Source organism: Podarcis pityusensis (genome assembly GCF_964106645.2).
Source record: "Podarcis pityusensis genome assembly, chromosome: 18".
Taxonomy (NCBI): domain Eukaryota; kingdom Metazoa; phylum Chordata; class Lepidosauria; order Squamata; family Lacertidae; genus Podarcis; species Podarcis pityusensis.
In genome coordinates this window covers 3,144,105-3,150,104 of record NC_138043.1, presented here as the reverse complement: position 1 = coordinate 3,150,104, position 6,000 = coordinate 3,144,105, and the positions used below count along the sequence as shown (strand labels likewise).

At 50.7% G+C, this 6,000-nt stretch overlaps 2 protein-coding genes across 6 annotated transcripts in view; one reads left to right on the top strand and one right to left on the bottom strand.

Moving 5' to 3' along the window:
- Positions 1–6,000, bottom strand: part of GAMT (guanidinoacetate N-methyltransferase) — a 242,831-nt gene that overhangs the window by 165,322 nt on the left and 71,509 nt on the right. The window lies entirely within an intron of this gene.
- TJP3 (tight junction protein 3) overlaps positions 1–6,000 on the top strand; it is a 68,773-nt gene that overhangs the window by 14,314 nt on the left and 48,459 nt on the right. The window contains exon 1 of one of the 4 annotated variants that reach the window (XM_080988805.1): positions 3,181–3,280. The exons of the other annotated variants lie outside the window; for them this stretch is intronic. The gene's annotated coding sequence lies outside the window, so the exon portion shown is untranslated. Of the gene's footprint in view, positions 1–3,180; positions 3,281–6,000 lie in introns of those variants that run through there. 4 annotated transcript variants of the gene reach the window in all.

The following is a 6,000-nucleotide window of genomic DNA, read 5'->3' as shown; positions in this document are numbered from 1 at the left end:
CCGTTTGAGTCGCCTAGCTGTCAACTTTCCCCTTTTCTTGTGAGGAATCCTATTTGGAATAAGGGAATTTAAAAAAGGGAAACGTTGACAGCTATGGGCAGGTGGGTTGTTCATTTGGGGATGAGGGCCTGGCACTCCGGACATGCTCAGAGGTACCCCCTTTTCTTTCTGGGTTAGAGTGTTTAGATTAATTCAGGGCGCCCCGTGCTTTTTGGACACGGAGTTGGAAAGCTGTGTCTCTGGGTACGTGCAGAGTGCATTTGGAGTAAAGAGGACTGGGGTTGTGGGTTTTTTTGGGTGGGGGGACCCTGGATTTTGAGGATGGAAAAATCAGGTTGTTTCTTTCTCGTGGGACGAACTGCAGTTTAGGAGTCAACCTCTCCCTGCAACCGAAGCTTTCCACCTGGTTTCCTTGTAAAACAGTCAGTAATCCAACAGGTGTGTCTTGTCTCCTGGCATGGAGAAACTGCCAAATGTGGCCTCTTGGCCCGATGTTAACCCTGCCATTTCGAAAGGGCAGAGGAGCGAAGCTCTCTTTGTGTATCTGAAGAAGTGTGCTTGCACACGAAAGCTCATACCAAGAACTAACTTAGTTGGTCTTAAAGGTGCTACTGGAAGGATTTTTTTTTTTTTTATTTTGACTATGGCAGACCAACACGGCTACCTATCTGTAACTCTCTTTGGGTGTTGGCTACGCGTGAACCACTCCAGGCTCTCACTAGGACAACAAAAGGGACTTCCTGTAGTTTCTGCCTGGCAAAACGTCCCAGGAATGTGGGATTGGCCTTGCTGTGAGAGCGGCTGTTTACCCACTTTTGTCCTGGCTCTCCAGGTGAGGACAAGGGTGGTGCTGTGGGTTAAACCACAGAGCCTAGGGCTTGCCGATCAGAAGGTCGGCGGTTCGAATCCCCGCAGTGACGGGGTGAGCTCCCGTTGCTCGGTCCCTGCTCCTGCCCACCTAGCAGTTCGAAAGCACACCAGCGCAAGTAGATAAATAGGTACCACTCCGGCGGGAAGGTAAACGGCGTTTCTGTGCGCTGCTCTGGTTCGCCAGAAGCGGCTTAGTCCTGCTGGCCACATGACCCGGAAGCTGTACGCCGGCTCCCTCGGCCAGTAAAGCGAGATGAGCACCGCAACCCCAGAGTCGGCCACGACTGGACCTAATGGTCAGGGGTCCCTTTACCTTTACCTTTACCTTTACATTTGTCCCACAGAGCCTAGGGCTTGCCGATCAGAAGGTCGGCGGTTCGAATCCCCGCAATGACGGGGTGAGCTCCCATTGCTCAGTCCCTGCTCCTGCCAACCTAGCAGTTCGAAAGCACGTCAAAGTGCAAGTAGATAAATAGGTACCACTCCGGCGGGAAGGTAAACGGCGTTTCTGTGCGCTGCTCTGGTTCGCCAGAAGCAGCTTAGTCCTGCTGGCCACATGACCCGGAAGCTGTACGCTGGCTCCCTCGGCCAGTAAAGCGAGATGAGCGCCGCAACCCCAGAGTCGGCCACGACTGGACCTAATGGTCAGGGGTCCCTTTACCTTTTACCTCCAGGTGAGCGATTCAGGAAACCTTGAGAGCGCTTGAGAGCCTCCTCCAGTTGCACGAGGGGAGTGTCGCTGAGTGGGTAGAGCACCCGCGATTGCAAGCGCCGGAGGTTGCAGGTTGCATCCTCCTCCTGGTTAAGAACGTGATTGTTTGGGGTAGGGGGAAGAGACCCCTCTCTCAGCCTGAGATGCTGGAGAACGGCTGCCGGTCAGAGCAGGCAGTATTGGGGCAAGGCAGCAAGCGGAGAATTGCACATGGGCATCAGAGGATACCTGTGGATCAGACCACCCAGATACCCCCATGGCAAACTCGCAATCTGGACCCCAGCACAACATCCCCTCTCCCTTCTTTTGTATCCAGAAACTGGCGTCCAGGAACATTGCTGCCTCCAGCCGGGGAAGCCGAGAGTAGCCATCATGCCTAGTGGTCACCGAAAGTCAGACTTCCCTCCTCCGTGAATTTCCCTCGCCCTCTTTTAAAGCCATCCAAGTCGAGGACCATCCCGGCCTCCTGTGGCAGGCAGTTCCATAGTTTAACTACGAGCTGTGCAAATTGTTAAGAGTTGGAAGGGGTCGCCTTGGAGCCCTGGCAAAGAAGGGATTTCTTTCATGGAAAGATGCTAGGCCGGGCACATATAATATTTTTGTCCGCAGATAACCGGAAGCTGTACGCCGGCTCCCTCGGCCAGTAAAGCGAGATGAGCGCCGCAACCCCAGAGTCGGCCGCGACTGGACCTAATGGTCAGGGGTCCCTTTAACTTTAGCTTTTAACCCTCCGCCAAAGTATTTCGTAGATCCCTCTTTCTTTCTCCCCCCCCCTCTCTTCCTCTTTCTTTCTCCCCCCCTCTTCCTCTTTCTTCCTTCCTCTTTCTTTCTTTCTTTCTTTCCCCCTCTTTCTCGCTCTTTCTTTCTTTCTTTCTTTCTTCCCCCTCTTTTTCCCTCTCTCTTTCTCTCTCTCTTTCTTCTTCTTCCTTCCTTCCTTCCTTCCCCCCTCTTCCTTCCTTCCTTCCTTCCTTCCTTCCTTCCTTCCTTCCTTTCTTCCTTTGTCTCTTTCTCTCTCCCTCCCCCTCTCTCTTTCTTCCTCTTTCTTTCTTTCTTTCCTCCTTCCTTCCTTCCTTCCTTCCTTCCTTCCCCCTCTTTCTCTCTCTCTTTCTCCCCTCTTTCTTCCTTCCTTCCTTCCTTCCTTCCTTCCTTTCTTCCCCCTCTTTCTCTCTCTCCCCTCCCTTTCTTTCTTTCTTTCTTTCTTTCTTTCTTTCTTTCTTTCTTTTCTTTCTTTCTTTCTCCCTCCCTCCCTCTCTCCCTCCCTCCCTTCCTCTCTCTCTCTTTCTCTTTCTTCCTCTTTCTTTCTTTCCCTCTCTCCCTCCCTCCCTTACTCTTTCTTTCTTCCTTCCTTCCTTCCTTCCTTCCTTCCTTCCTCCCTCCCTCTCTCTCTCTCTCTCTCTCTCTCTCTCTCTCTCTCCCTCCCTCTCTTTCTCCCCCCCCCTTCTCTTCCTCTCCCTTTCGGCAACATTCGCCTCTTCCTTTCTTCAGCCACCTTGACCTAATTTCACCACGAATTATTCCCCCCCCCCTTCTTCCAAAACTTCTTGGAATGCTTTATCTGCCTGCCGGCGGTTAAGTTATTTATTTCTTTAAAGAGAGCCCATTTTTCAGCCGAAAGAGCTGATCCGCTTATCGAAATACCTCCATGCTTCAGAGTGGCAGATTTAAAGGCGTCATTATCGCCTTAGACCCCCATCTGAGGTAAGCCAATTATTACAGACCCCATATACCCTGCGGAAAATAAAATAAATAAATCGGGGCTAGTAAAAAAAGCTCGTTTTTAAAAGCAAGCATAAACAGCTCCCTTCCTCAATTAGAAGTAAAGGGGGCACTTTAAATAAAAAATTGGCTAGCATTGATTTTGGGGAGGGGGCAGATAGTGTTTTGCTTGCGCCCTGCAAGTCACGTGTGATAGCACTTTGTTTCCCGGCAGCAAATCCCACGCTAGGCGTCATTTAGGGAAATAAAAAGGGCCGATTTTATAGAATGGTAGAGTTGCAAGGGACCCCTAGAGTCATCTAGTCTGACCCCCCGCGATGAAGGCATCGTTATGGCCGCCGTACAAATCTATGCTTAAGGTTGAATCCTTACAAGACAGAAGGACTGTTTTTGGGGGACAGGGAGTGGGCAGGTGTGGGGGGACTCCCTGGTCCTGAATGGGGTCACTCTGCCCCCAAAGGACCAGGTGCGCAGCCTGGGGGTCATTCTGGACTCACAGCTGTCCATGGAGGCGCAGGTCAGTTCTGTGTCCAGGGCAGCTCCATCTGGTACACAGGATGAGACCCTCCTTGCCCATGGACTGTCTGGCCAGAGTGGTGCATGCTCTGGTTATCTCCTGCTTGGACTACTGCCATGCGCTCTATGTGGGGCTACCTTTGAAGGTGACTTGGAAACTACAACTAATCCAGAATGCGGCAGCTAGACTGGGGACTGGGAGCGGCCACTGAGACCGTATAACACCGGTCTTGAAACACCTACATTGGCTCCCAGGATGTTTCCAAGCACAATTCAAAGTGTTGGTGCTGACCTTGAAAGCCCTAAACGGCCCAGTTTCCCTGAAGGAGCATCTCCACCCCCATCGTCCAGCCCGGACACCTGGGTCTATGTCCCGAGGGCCTTCTGGCGGTTCCCTCCCTGCGAGAAGCGAGCTTACAGGGAACCAGGCAGAGGGCCTTCTCGGTGGTGGCACCCGGCCTGTGGAACACCCTCCCATCAGTTGTCAAGGAAATAAACAACTATCTGACTTTTAGAAGACATCTGAAGGCAGCCCTGTTCAGGGAAGTTTTTAGTGTTTGATGTTCTGTTGTGCTTTTAATATTTAGAATGAATTGATTTTAGAATGTATTTTGATTAATGGATTGTGATTTTATGTAAACTGTGTCCCTTTTACTGTTATTAACTGTTATTAGCCACTCTGAGCCCTGCTTCGGCTGGGGCAGGCGGGATATAAATTTATTATTATTATTATTATTATTATTATTATTAATTCTGCTGGGAGCAGCCCAGAGTGGCTGAGGAAACCCAGCCAGATGGGCAGGGTATAAATAATAAATTGTGGTGGTGGTGGTTGTTAACGCGATTGTGCATTTGGGTTCTGGTCACCTCTCCTCAAAGCGGACATTGGAAAACATTCAGGAAAGGGGCGACTCGGATGACCAAGGGGATTGAAAGGTTTGGGACTATTTAGTTTTAAAGTAAAGGGGCGTGAGGAGCAACATGATTGTTGTTGTTTAGTCGTTTAGTCATGTCCACCTCTTCGTGACCCCCTGGACCAGAGCACGTCAGTCCCTCCTGTCTTCCACTGCCTCCCGCAGTTTGGTCCAACTCATGCTGGTAGCTTCGAGAACACTGTCCCACCATCTCGTCCTCCGTCGTCCCCTTCTCCTTGCGCCCTCCATCTTTCCCAACATCAGGGTCTTTTCCAGGGAGTCTTCTCTTCTCCTGAGGTGGCCAAAGTCTTGGAGCCTCAGCTTCAGGATCTGTCCTTCCAGTGAGCACTCAGGGCTGATTTCCTTCCGAATGGAGAGGTTGGATCTTCTTGCAGTCCATGGGACTCTCAAGAGTCTCCTCCAGCACCAGAATTCAAAAGCATCAATTCTTTGGCGATCAGCCTTCTTTATGGTAGCAACATGGTAGAAGTCTATAAAATTCTGCCTGGCGTTTAGTTATTAGAGTTTGGCTGAGAAAGGAGCAGCAAGCGAAAGATTTCCCTCTTTGCCGCCTCACCTGGTAGCTGCTATTCCCCAGTGCCCAGCGCATCAACTTCCATAAATACACAACTCTTATTATTGAGGGGAAGTGCGTGGAACGGGTCTCGGTGTTTCGATTTCTGGGAACGGAGTTGAGAGATGACCTAACCTGGGGAGAAAACAGCAAAGACCCGATGAAGAGAGCACAGCAGAGGTTATATTTTCAGAGAATCCTCCGGAAAAACAATCTCTCAAAGGACCTGTTGATGGCATTTTACCATTGTACTGTGGAAAGTGTATTAACGTATGGTCTGTGTGTGTGGTTTGGGAGCTGCACGGCCAGGGAAAAAACAATGGTGTCCAGGGTTGTAAAGACTGCGGAGAGAATAATTGGGCGCACTCTTCCCACCTTGGATCAAATCTATGCTTTCAGGTGCCATAAGAAAGCGGCAGAGATAGCGCAGGATAGTACGCGCCCCGGAAATGATCTCTTTCAGCTTCTGCCTTCTGGAAGAAGGTACAGGGTTATAAAGACAAGGACTAGCCGCCTGAGAAACAGTTTCTATCCAAATGCGATTTTGGTTTTAAACGCAGGGTAAGGTAGTCTCTAGGGGTTAAACCACAGAGCCTAGGACTTGCCCATCGGAAGGTCGGCGGTTCGAATCCCCACGATGACGGGGTGAGCTCCCGTTGCTCGGTCCCTGCTCCTGCCAACCTAGCAGTTCGAAAGCA